At 48.9% G+C, this 11,786-nt stretch overlaps 1 long non-coding RNA gene across 1 annotated transcript in view; it reads left to right on the forward strand.

Moving 5' to 3' along the window:
* Positions 1 to 682: 682 nt before the first annotated feature.
* Positions 683 to 11,786, forward strand: part of LOC138852619 (uncharacterized) — a 463,917-nt gene continuing 452,813 nt past the window's right edge. Inside the window, exons 1-2 of the long non-coding RNA XR_011391918.1 lie at positions 683 to 1,383; positions 1,784 to 1,887. This is a non-coding gene — a long non-coding RNA (uncharacterized lncRNA). The remainder of the gene's footprint in view (positions 1,384 to 1,783; positions 1,888 to 11,786) is intronic.

Here is an 11,786-nt window from a genome sequence, read left to right on the forward strand (position 1 = left end):
ACATAGCTGCTGCTGACCTCTGTAATTCTGCAAAGCTGAGAAACTGATTACTTCCTCTTCTACGGCCTTCAGCTAATGTCCATATATTGCATTGATAAAGCCACTTAAATGGCGAAACGTCTACAGAATAAACATACCCAGATGTTTTCCATGTGTCTAATTCATTACCTCTTTTGTCTCAATGTGATCTGGATGCTGGATGCTGCTGTATGCTCAAGACTGCTCTTCATCCCCTCCCTCAACCCTTCATAATTCCAAAAGATTTTATCAGATGATGAACTGAATGAAATTCCATAAATGGAAATGTCACAGGGAAAAATAAAGGGTAGCGAGAAATACGTAGTTATTGTCCTCTTGTTTTTTTGTGAAAAAATAGAGGTTTTCATTAATTCAGTATTTGTGAGTGGCACAGCTGAGGCTGAGAGCTGCTCGGCAACTCTCCCTCATCGGCTTCTGGACCACGTTTAATAAACCATTGTGTTGTCTCCTAACTTTCTAACCTCAAAGTAAACAAAACTCGTTAGTGGTTTACATATATTTCACCTATTACGAGAGGGTCTCGAATTGTTGGGCGAGAGAATAGGTTTGTGTGTTTGTACTGCAAGTATTTTTTTTTAGACTTAAGGAAATTACGGTGGGATTTTGTGGTGGAGGTTTGTGGCAACGTGAGTAGTGTTGGAGGAGCGTTGGGTGGGTGAGACAGTTGGTCATCAGTGTGGCTGTGCACGTTGTTAAGGTGGGGTGCTCGCACCAGCTGTCGCACCATGGCGTGGGAAGTCAGTCAAAGTCGGTGATACGAATATTACCCGTTCACAGGGATATAACATTTAGTCTGTTGCAGTTTACTCTTGTTAAATGTTTTAAGATCTCTGCTGTCCTGCCTGGAGGTCTTGGATTCCACTTTGAGACATCTCTTAATATTTTTTTTAATGATTTGCCCTGGACTCAACAATATACATTATAAATTCCTCATAACCGTGATGATCACTCCGGCTCCTTGACCGTGACGAAACTGCCCATGTTGAATATCCACCAAGTTAGTTCCGCAAAGGAAATCTTTATATATAGAAATTTTTGTGTGCGTATTTTACATTAAATCATAAAATCCGCCGGCTGAAGAAAGTATGCTGGAATTATCTTAGGAAAGACCGTGAAAATCTGTAGCAATAAGTGCGGAAGACTGATATTACCTGCTTACCTACCTGGTCTTCCTCTCCCTCTCACCCTCTCACGTTCTCCCTCTCCCTCCCTCCCTTGCTCCCTCCCAGGGAGTGTTTATGGCGGGAGTCACTCATCAACACATGACTCCCTATCGTCAGGATGTCTTATTTACCCACGAGGCCTCACCTGTGGGGCACTAGGATACCACGCTTCGGCTACCAGGTGAGATAACAAGTTCCATCAACTAGGCAGGATAACCCAATTTAGCTAACAGGTGAGACAACACGTTTCATCTACCAGGTGAGATAAATTGTATGAACCAGGTGAGATAATATATTGCATGCACCAGATAAGATAACACATTGCATGCACCAGGTGAGATAAATATAGGCTACAACATAACATTTCAGGTACCAGGTAAAATAACACAGGTGATATAAGAAAGTTACATCCTCACCTTCTGCATGTATATTTAACTTTTATCTGCTATTTATTCCCACGAGCACTATTTTATATTCTGATATTTAAGTGTTATCTGATTTTTATAGCCTAATTTGTGTAGCACTTGTTTCTAACAAGGAAAGTTTCTAATATTTCTAACTATTGGTGGTGGTGTTTGCAGAGGCCGAGCACCAGCTAGTACTGCTATGCTAGGTTGATGTGCTCCTCAGCTTCCCATCGCTGGGATGTATGTGTGGCACACTCATTCAGCATGAAGAGGAGGAGGTCAGTGTTTCCTCGTTGCTGACCCTCTTTCCTGATGTATGTAGTGTGTCTCCTCCCTCTGTCAGCCTCCTTACCGTTGCTCTGTCTGTAAGACTCTCATAGCAGGTATCTCCGTAAGGCTCATATCGTAGCTGTCTCTGTGAGGCCTCCACTGTTGCAATTTTTGTAAGATTCCCTTGGTAGGTTTCTCCGTAAGGCTCCTATTTTACCTGTTTCTGCGAGGCTCCCATCATAGCTATGTCGGTTATGATCCATAGGACCTATGAAGCAGCTTCTCTAGTATTTTTGATGCAGTATTGCGTGAGTTGCAGCCTGCGAGGGTCTTCTTTCTCAACCAGTCCAGCTCACTCTCAGCCAGTCCTGCTTCCTCTGCCACGCCAGTAAAGCATTCACGCCTTTACCATTGTTGTCTTTAAGTATTTTCCCAGTTGACATATAGTAGCTTTACGTTTTCTTACAGGATTTTTCACGCTATGATGATTTGTATAATTTATAAGTTGTAAATGAATAAAGGGACAAAAGACAAGATACACGAGGCCAAGATGTGAAAAAAAATGCGAAATTTGCTAAGAGAACTTTATTGAAAATTTAGGCTAGTGGACTAGGCATCTTCCAAAGCTGAAGAAGATTGAAAAACACTGTTCCAGAGGCGGAAAGTTTCAAATCTCCTCTGTATAAAATTTTTCATATCTTTTTCAGGTAGAGTAATTGTCTACTCTGTAGTTAAGTCCTTGTTTTTTACTTCTTTTGGTGAAAACGACGCAGTAGAGTCTATGTAGGTTTCTCGTAACCTTCAGTAAACACTCCAGCACTATGGTTATCACCTGCTCGAGAAGATTCTTCACTCTTACTCCAGTGTTGCAACACCCCGGGGCTATCACCCCTGGGTTGTATCGCCTCAGGGTTGTATGAACCCAGGGTTGTATTACCTCAGGGTTGTATCACCCCAGGGTTGTATCACCCCAGGGTTGTATCACCCCAGGGTTGTGTCATCCCAGGGTTATATAATCCCAAAGTTGTATCACCCCAGGGTTATGTCACAACGGGATTGTATCACGCAAGTGATTCCAGTTATTTGCCATCCGAGGGTTGTATCATCCCAGGGTTATAATTCCCCAGGGAGAGGTATGGTGTTGTCACCCCAGGGAGAGTTATGGTGTCATCCAGAGAGAAGTATGGTGCTGTCATCCTAGGGAGAGGTATAGTGTTGTCACCACAGGGAGAGGTATGGTGTTGTCACCCCAGGGAGGGGTATGGTGTTGTCACCCCAGGGAGAGGTATGGTGTTGTCACCCCAGGGAGAGGTATGGTGTTGTCACCCCAGGTAGAGGTATGGTGTTGTCACCCCAGGTAGAGGTATGGTATTGTCACCCCGGGGAGAGGTATGGTGTTGTCACCCCAGGGAGAAGTATGGTGTTGTCACTCCAGGGAGAGGTATGGTGTTGTCACCCCAGGTAGAGGTATGGTGTTGTCACCCAGGGAGAGGTATGGTGTTGTCACCCCAGGTAGAGGTATGGTGTTATCACCCCAGTGAGAGGTATGGTGTTGTCACCCCAGGGAGAAGTATGGTGTTGTCATCCCAGGGAGAGGTATGGTGTTGTCATCCCAGGGAGAGGTATGATGTTGTCACCCCAGGGAGAGGTGTGGTGTTGTCACCCCAGGGAGAGGTATGGTGTTGTCACCACAGGGAAAGGTTTGGTGTTATCACTCCAGGGAGAGGTATGGTGTTGTCACCTTAGGAAGAGGTATGGTGTTATCACCCCAGGGAGAGGTATGGTGTTATCACCCCAGGGAGAGGTATGGTGTTGTCACCCCAGGGAGAGGTATGGTGTTGTTACCCCAGGGAGAGGTATGGTGTTATCACCCCAGGGAGAGGTATGATGTTGTTACCCCAGGGAGAGGTATGGTGTTGTTACCCCAGGGAGAGGTATGGTGTTATTACCCCAGGGATATGGTGGTGTCACCACAGGGAGAGGTATGGTGTTGTCACCCCAGGGAGAGGTATGGTGTTGTCACCTCAGGTAGAGGTATGGTGTTATCACCCAAGTGAGAGTTATGGTGTTGTCACCCCAGGGAGAGGTATGGTGTTGTCACCCCAGGGGGAAGTATGGTGTTGTCACCCCAGGGAGAGGTATGGTGTTGTCATTCCAGGGAGAGGTATGATGTCACCCCAGGGAGAGGTGTGGTGTTGTCACCCCAGGGTGAGATATGGTGTTGTCACCACAGGGAAAGGTATGGTGTTATCACTCCAGGGAGAGGTATAGTGTTGTTACCCCAGGGAGAGGTATGGTGTTATCACCCCGGGGAGAGGTATGGTGTTGTCACCCCAGGGAGAGGTATGGTGTTGTCACCTTAGGGAGAGGTATTGCGTTATCACCCCAGGGATATGGTGTCACCCCAGGGAGAGGTATGGTGTTGTCACCCTAGGGAGAGGTATGGTGTTGTCACCCCAGGGATATGGTGTTGTCACCCCAGGTAAGGTATGGTGTTGTCACTCCAGGGATATGGTGTTGTCAACCCAGGGGTATGGTATTGTCACCCCGGGGATATAGTGGTGTCATCCCAGGGATGTAATACCCCAGGGTTGTCAGGAAGTCACTGATAAGAAAGGAAGTCACTGAGAAGACAGGAAGTCGCTAAGAAGACAGGATGTCACTAAGAAGACAGGAAGTCACTAAGAAGACAGGAAGTCACTTAGAAGACAGGAAGTCACTAAGAAGACAGGAAGTCACTAAGCAGACAGGAAGTCACTAAGAAGACAGGAAGCCACTAAGAAGACAGGATGTCACTAAGCAGACAGGAAGTCACTAAGAAGACAGGAAGCCACTAAGAAGACAGGATGTCACTAAGAAGACAGGAAGTCACTAAGAAGACAGGAAGTCACTTAGAAAACAGGAAGTCACTAAGAAGACAGGAAGTCACTTAGAAGACAGGAAGTCACTAAGAAGACAAGAAGTCACTAAGAAGACAGGAAGTCACTAAGAAGACAGGAAGTCACTTAGAAGCCAGGAAGTCACTAAGAAGACAGGAAGTCACTTAGAAGTCAGGAAGTCACTAAGAAGACAGGAGGTCACTAAGAAGACAGGAAGTCACTAAGAAGACAGGAAATCACTTAGAAGACAGGAAGTCACTAAGAAGACAGGAAGTCACTAAGAAGACAGGAAGTCACTTAGAAGACAGGAAGTCACTGAGAAGTCAGTAAGTCTATGAAAAGACAACAAGATAGTGAGAAAACAGGAAGTCAGAAGACAGTAAGTCATTAAGAAGACAGGAAGACACTGAGAAGATATCCATAGTTTTTTTTCCATATCTGTTCTGGTGGTCCACTCATAGTCCTGTGTTCCACTCATGGTCTTCTGTTCCACTCATGGTCTGGTGCTCCAGTTATGGTCCTATGTTCCAGTCATGGTCCTGTGTTCCAGTCATTGACCTGGGTATCATTCATGGTCCTATGTTTCGGTCATGGTACTGGGTTTCTCTTATGGCCCTGTGTTCCAGTCATGCTGATGGGTACAATCCATGGTCATGAGTTATAATCATGGTCGTCGGTTCTAGTCATGGTACAGGGTCCTGGGTCTCTGTAATGAACCTGTGATGCATTCATGGTCCAGGTTTCCTGTCATTCTCCAAAGTTTCGGTCATTGTCTAGAGTTTCATTCATGGTCCTGGGTTTTATTCATGGTTTTCGGTTTTATTCATGGTCCTGGATTTCAGTCATGGTCCTGGGTTTCAATCATGGTCTTGAGTTTTAGCCATAGTCCTGGGTTCCAGTCATTCATGGTCCTCGGTTTCAATCATGGTGTTGTGTTCCAGTCATGGTCCTGGATTCCGTTCATGGTCCTGTGTTCCAGTCATGGTCCTGGACTACAGTCATGGTCCGGGGCTCCAGTCATGGTTCTAGGCTCCAGTCATGGTCCTGGACTACAGTCATGGTCCTGGGCTCCAGTCATTGTCCTGGAGTCTAGCCATAGTCTTGGGATTCAATCATGGTCCTGGGCTATAATCTTGGCCCTGGCCTCCAGTCGTGGACCTGGGCTATAGTCATGGTCCTGGACTACAGCGATGGTCCTGGACTACAGCCATGGTACTGAACTGCACTCATGGTCCTGGGCTACAGTCATGGTCCTGGACTATAGTCATGGTACTAGGTTACAGTGATGGTCCTGGGCTACACGCGGTCCTGGGCTAGTCATAGTACTGGGCTACAGTCATGGTCCTGGGCTACAGTCATGGTCCTGGGGTCCAGTCATGGTCCTAGGCTCCATTCATGGTCCTGGACTACAGTCATGGTCCTGGGCACCAGTCATTGTCCTGGAGTCTAGCCATAGTTTTGGGATTCAATCATGGTCCTGGGCTATAATCATGGCCCTGGCCTCCAGTCGTGGACCTGGGCTATAGTCATGGTCCTGGACTACAGCGATGGTCCTGGACTACAGTCATGGTACTGGACTGCACTCATGGTCCTGGGCTAGTCATGGTCCTGGGCTACAGTCATGGTACTAGGTTACAGTCATGGTCCTGGGCTACACGCGGTCCTGGGCTAGTCATAGTCCTGGGCTACAGTCATGGTCCTGGGCTACAGTCATGGTCCTGGGCTCTAGTCATAGTTTTGAGATTCAGTCAGAGGATCTCGCCTTCAAAGACCACAACAACGTATCTACCTCATCTGCTAGGAAAATGATAGGATGGATAATGATGATTCTCTTCAAATCGCTTGTGCTCTCTAAGCTGGAATACTGCTGTACACTAACGGCCCCTTCAATGCTGGCGACATTGCAGACCTGGAGAGTGTACAAAGAACTTTCACGGCACACATAAGTGCAATAAGGCACCTAAACTACTGGGAACGGTTGAAGGTCCTTGATCTGTATTCCCTCGAACGCAGGCGAGAGAGATACATGATAATATACACTTGGAAGGTCCTAGAGGGATTGGTACCAAACCTGCACACGAAAACCGCTCCATATGAAAGCAAAAGACTCGGCAGGAGATGAAACATTCCCCCGATGAAAAGCAGGGACGCCACGAGTACACTGAGAGACAACACAGTAAGTGTCCGGGGCCCAAGACTGTTCAATTGCCTCCCAGCATACATAAGGGGGATTACCAATAGACCCCTGGCTGTCTTCAAGAAGGCACTGAACAGGCACCTAAAGTCAGTAACTGACCAACCGGGCTGTAGTACGTACGTCAGCTTGCGTGCGGCCAGCAGTAACAGCCTGGTTGATCAGACCCTGATCCACCATGAGGCCTGGTCTCAGACCGGGCCGCGGGGGCGTTGACCCCCGAAACCCTCTCCAGGTAATGATCCTGGACTACAATCATGGTTCTGGGCTACAGTCATTGTCCTGGGCTACACACGATCTTGGGCTACAGTCATTGTACTGGGGTACACACAGTCCTAGGCTACAGTCATGGTCCTAGGCTACAGACATGGTCCTTGGCTATAGTCATTATCTTAGGCTACACTCACGGTCCTAGGATACAGTCATGGTCCTAGGCTACAGTGATGGTCAGGGGATACAGTCATTGTCCTAGGCTACAGTCATGGTCCTGGGCTACAGTCATTGTCCTAGGCTACAGTCATGGCCCTGGGCTACAGTCATGGTCCTGGCCCCCATTCACGGTCCTAGGCTACAGTCATGGTCAGGGGATATAGTTATTGTCCTAGGCTACAGTCATGGTCCTGGGCTACAGTCATTGTCCTAGGCTAGTCATGGCCCTGGGCTACAGACATGGTCCCAGGCTACATTCACGGTCCTAGGCTACAGTGATGGTCATGGGCTACAGTCATTGTCTTAGGCTACAGTCATAGTCTTGGGTTACAGTCATTGTCCTAGGCTACAGTCATGGTCCTGGGCTACACTCACCATCCTGGACTATAGTGATGGTCCTAGGAAACACTTATCACGGTCCTGGACTATAGTGATGGTCCTGGGCTACACTCATGGTCCTAGGCTACAGCATGGCCCTAGGCGACACTCACCATCCTGGGCTACAGTAATGATCCTGGGTTACAGTGATGGTCCTGGGCTACACTCATGGTTCTGGGCAACAGTCATGGTCCTGGGCTACAATCATGGTCCTAGGCTACAGTCATGGTCCTGGGCTACAGTCATGGTCCTGGGCTACAGTCATTCTCCTGGGCTAAAGTCATGGTCCTAGGCTGCAGTCATGGTCCTTGGCTACACTCATGGTCCTGGGCTACAGTCATGGTCCTGGGCTGCAGTCATGGTCCTAGGCTACAGTCATGGTCCTGGGCTACACTCATGGTCCTGGGATACAGTCATTATCCTAGGCTACACACAACGTCCTAGGCTACAGTCATGGTCCTGGGCTACAGTGTTGGTTCTAGGCTACAGTCATTGTAATAGGATACAGTTATGGTCCTGGGCTACAGTCATTGCCATAGGCTACAGTCATAGTCTTGGGTTACAGTCATTGTCCTAGGCTACACTTATGGTCCTGGGCTACGCTCACCATCCTGGACTATAGTGATGGTCCTAGGAAACAGTGATCACGGTCCTGGACTATAGTGATGGTCCTGGGCTACACTCATGGTCCTATGCTACAGCATGGTCCTAGGCGACACTCACCATCCTTGGCTACAGTAATGATCCTGGGCTACAGTGATGGTCCTGGGCTACACTCATGGTTCTGGGAAGCAGTCATGGTCCTGGGCTACAATCATGGTCCTAGGCTACAGTCATCGTCCTGGGCTACAGTCATAGTCCTAGGCTACAGTCATGGTCCTGGGCTACAGTCATGGTCCTGGGCTACAGTCATTCTCCTGGGCTAAAGTCATGGTCCTAGGCTGCAGTCATGGTCCTTGGCTACACTCATGGTCCTGGGCTACAGTCATGGTCCTGGGCTGCAGTCATGGTCCTAGGCTACAGTCATGGTCCTGGGCTACACTCATGGTCCTGGGATAGTCATTATCCTAGGCTACACACAACGTCCTAGGCTACAGTCATGGTCCTGGGCTACAGTGATGGTTCTAGGCTACATTCATTGTAATAGGATACAGTTATGGTCCTGGGCTCCAATCATTGTCCTAGGCTACAGTCATAGTCTTGGGTTACAGTCATTGTCCTAGGCTACAGTCATGGTCCTGGGCTACACTCACCATCCTGGACTATAGTGATGGTCCTAGGAAACATTGATCACGGTCCTAGACTATAGTGATGGTCCTGGGCTACACATGGTCCTAGGCTACAGCATGGTCCTAGGCGACACTCACCATCCTGGGCTACAGTAATGATCCTGGGCTACAGTGATAGTCCTGGGCTATACTCATGGTTCTGGGAAAGTCATTGTCCTGGGCTACAATCATGGTCCTAGGCTACAGTCATGGTCCTGGGCTACAGTCATGGTCCTGGGCTACAGTCATTCTTCTGGGCTAAAGTCATGATCCTAGGCTGCAGTCATGGTACTTGGCTACACTCATGGTCCTGGGCTACAGTCATGATCCTGTGCAGCAGTCATGGTTCTAGGCTACAGCCATGGTCCTGGGCTACACTCATGGTCCTGGGATAAAGTCATTATCCTAGGCTACACACAACGTCCTAGGCTACAGTCATGGTCCTGGGCTACAGTGATGGTTCTAGGCTACAGTCATTGTAATAGGATACAGTTATGGTCCTGGGCTACAGCCATGGTCCTGGGCTACAGTCATTATCCTGGGCTACACTCACGGTCCTAGGCTACAGTCATGGTTCTGGGCTACACTCATGGTCCTAGGCTACAGTCATGGTCCTAGGCGACACTCACCATCCTGGGCTACAGTGATGGTCCTGGGCTACACTCATGGTCCTATGCTACAGCATGGTCCTAGGCGACACTCACCATCCTTGGCTACAGTAATGATCCTGGGCTACAGTGATGGTCCTGGGCTACACTCATGGTTCTGGGAAGCAGTCATGGTCCTGGGCTACAATCATGGTCCTAGGCTAGTCATCGTCCTGGGCTACAGTCATGGTCCTGGGCTACAGTCATTCTCCTGGGCTAAAGTCATGGTCCTAGGCTGCAGTCATGGTCCTTGGCTACACTCATGGTCCTGGGCTAGTCATGGTCCTGGGCTGCAGTCATGGTCCTAGGCTACAGTCATGGTCCTGGGCTACACTCATGGTCCTGGGATAGTCATTATCCTAGGCTACACACAACGTCCTAGGCTACAGTCATGGTCCTGGGCTACAGTGATGGTTCTAGGCTACAGTCATTGTAATAGGATACAGTTATGGTCCTGGGCTCCAATCATTGTCCTAGGCTACAGTCATAGTCTTGGGTTACAGTCATTGTCCTAGGCTACAGTCATGGTCCTGGGCTACACTCACCATCCTGGACTATAGTGATGGTCCTAGGAAACATTGATCACGGTCCTAGACTATAGTGATGGTCCTGGGCTACACTCATGGTCCTAGGCTACAGCATGGTCCTAGGCGACACTCACCATCCTGGGCTACAGTAATGATCCTGGGCTACAGTGATGGTCCTGGGCTACACTCATGGTTCTGGGAAACAGTCATGGTCCTGGGCTACAATCATGGTCCTAGGCTACAGTCATGGTCCTGGGCTACAGTCATGGTCCTGGGCTACAGTCATTCTCCTGGGCTAAAGTCATGATCCTAGGCTGCAGTCATGGTCCTTGGCTACACTCATGGTCCTGGGCTACAGTCATGATCCTGCGCAGCAGTCATGGTCCTAGGCTACAGCCATGGTCCTGGGCTACGCTCATGGTCCTGGGATAAAATCATTATCCTAGGCTACACACAACGTCCTAGGCTACAGTCATGGTCCTGGGCTACAGTGATGGTTCTAGGCTACAGTCATTGTAATAGGATACAGTTATGGTCCTGGGCTACAGTCATGGTCCTGGGCTACAGTCATTATCCTGGGCTACACTCACGGTCCTAGGCTACAGTCATGGTTCTGGGCTACACTCATGGTCCTAGGCTACAGTCATGGTCCTAGGCGACACTCACCATCCTGGGCTACAGTGATGGTCCTGGGCTGCAGTGATTGTCCTGGGTAGCAGTCATGTTTCTTGGCTACACTCATGGTCCTGGGCTACAGTGATGGTCCTGGAGTACAGTGATGGTCCTGGGGTACAGTGATGGTCCTGGGCTGCAGTCATGGTCCTGGGCTACAGTCATGGTCCTAAGCTACAGTCATGGTCCTTGGCTACAGTCATGGTCCTGGGCTACACTCATGGTTCTGGGCTACAGTCATAGTTCTGGACTACAGTCATGGTTCTGGGCTACAGTCATTGTACTGGGCTACAGTCATGGTCCTAGGCTACAGTCATGGTTCTGGGCTACACTCATGGTCCTGGGATAAAGTCATGGTCCTGGGTTACAGTCATGGTCCTAGGCTGCATTCATAATCCTTGGCTACAGTCATGGTCCTTGGCTACACTCATAGTCCTGGACTACAGTCATGGTCCTAGGCTACAGTCATGGTCCTAGGCTACAGTCATGGTTCTGGGCTAAACTCACGGCCCTAGGCTACAGTCACGGTCCTAGGCTACAGTCATGGTCCTGTGCTACACTCATGGTAATGGGCTACAGTCATGGTCCTTGAATATACTCATGGTCCTGGGCTACACTCTTTGTCCTGGGCTACAGTCATAGTCCTGGGCTACAGTCATGGTCCTGGGCTACAGTCATTGTCCTGGGCTACAGTCATTGTCCTAGGCTACAGTCATGGCCCTAGGCTAGTCATGGTCCTGGGCTACACTCATGGTCCTGGGATACAGTCATTATCCTAGGCTACAGTTATGATCCTAGGCTACAGTCATGGCCCTGGGATACATTGTCCTAGGCTACTCACACGTTCCTAGACTAGTCATGGTCCTAAGCTATAGTCATTGTCATAAGCTATAGTCATGGTCCTGGTCTACAG

The sequence above is a fragment of the Cherax quadricarinatus genome, chromosome 12 (genome assembly GCF_038502225.1).
Source record: "Cherax quadricarinatus isolate ZL_2023a chromosome 12, ASM3850222v1, whole genome shotgun sequence".
Lineage (NCBI taxonomy): Eukaryota > Metazoa > Arthropoda > Malacostraca > Decapoda > Parastacidae > Cherax > Cherax quadricarinatus.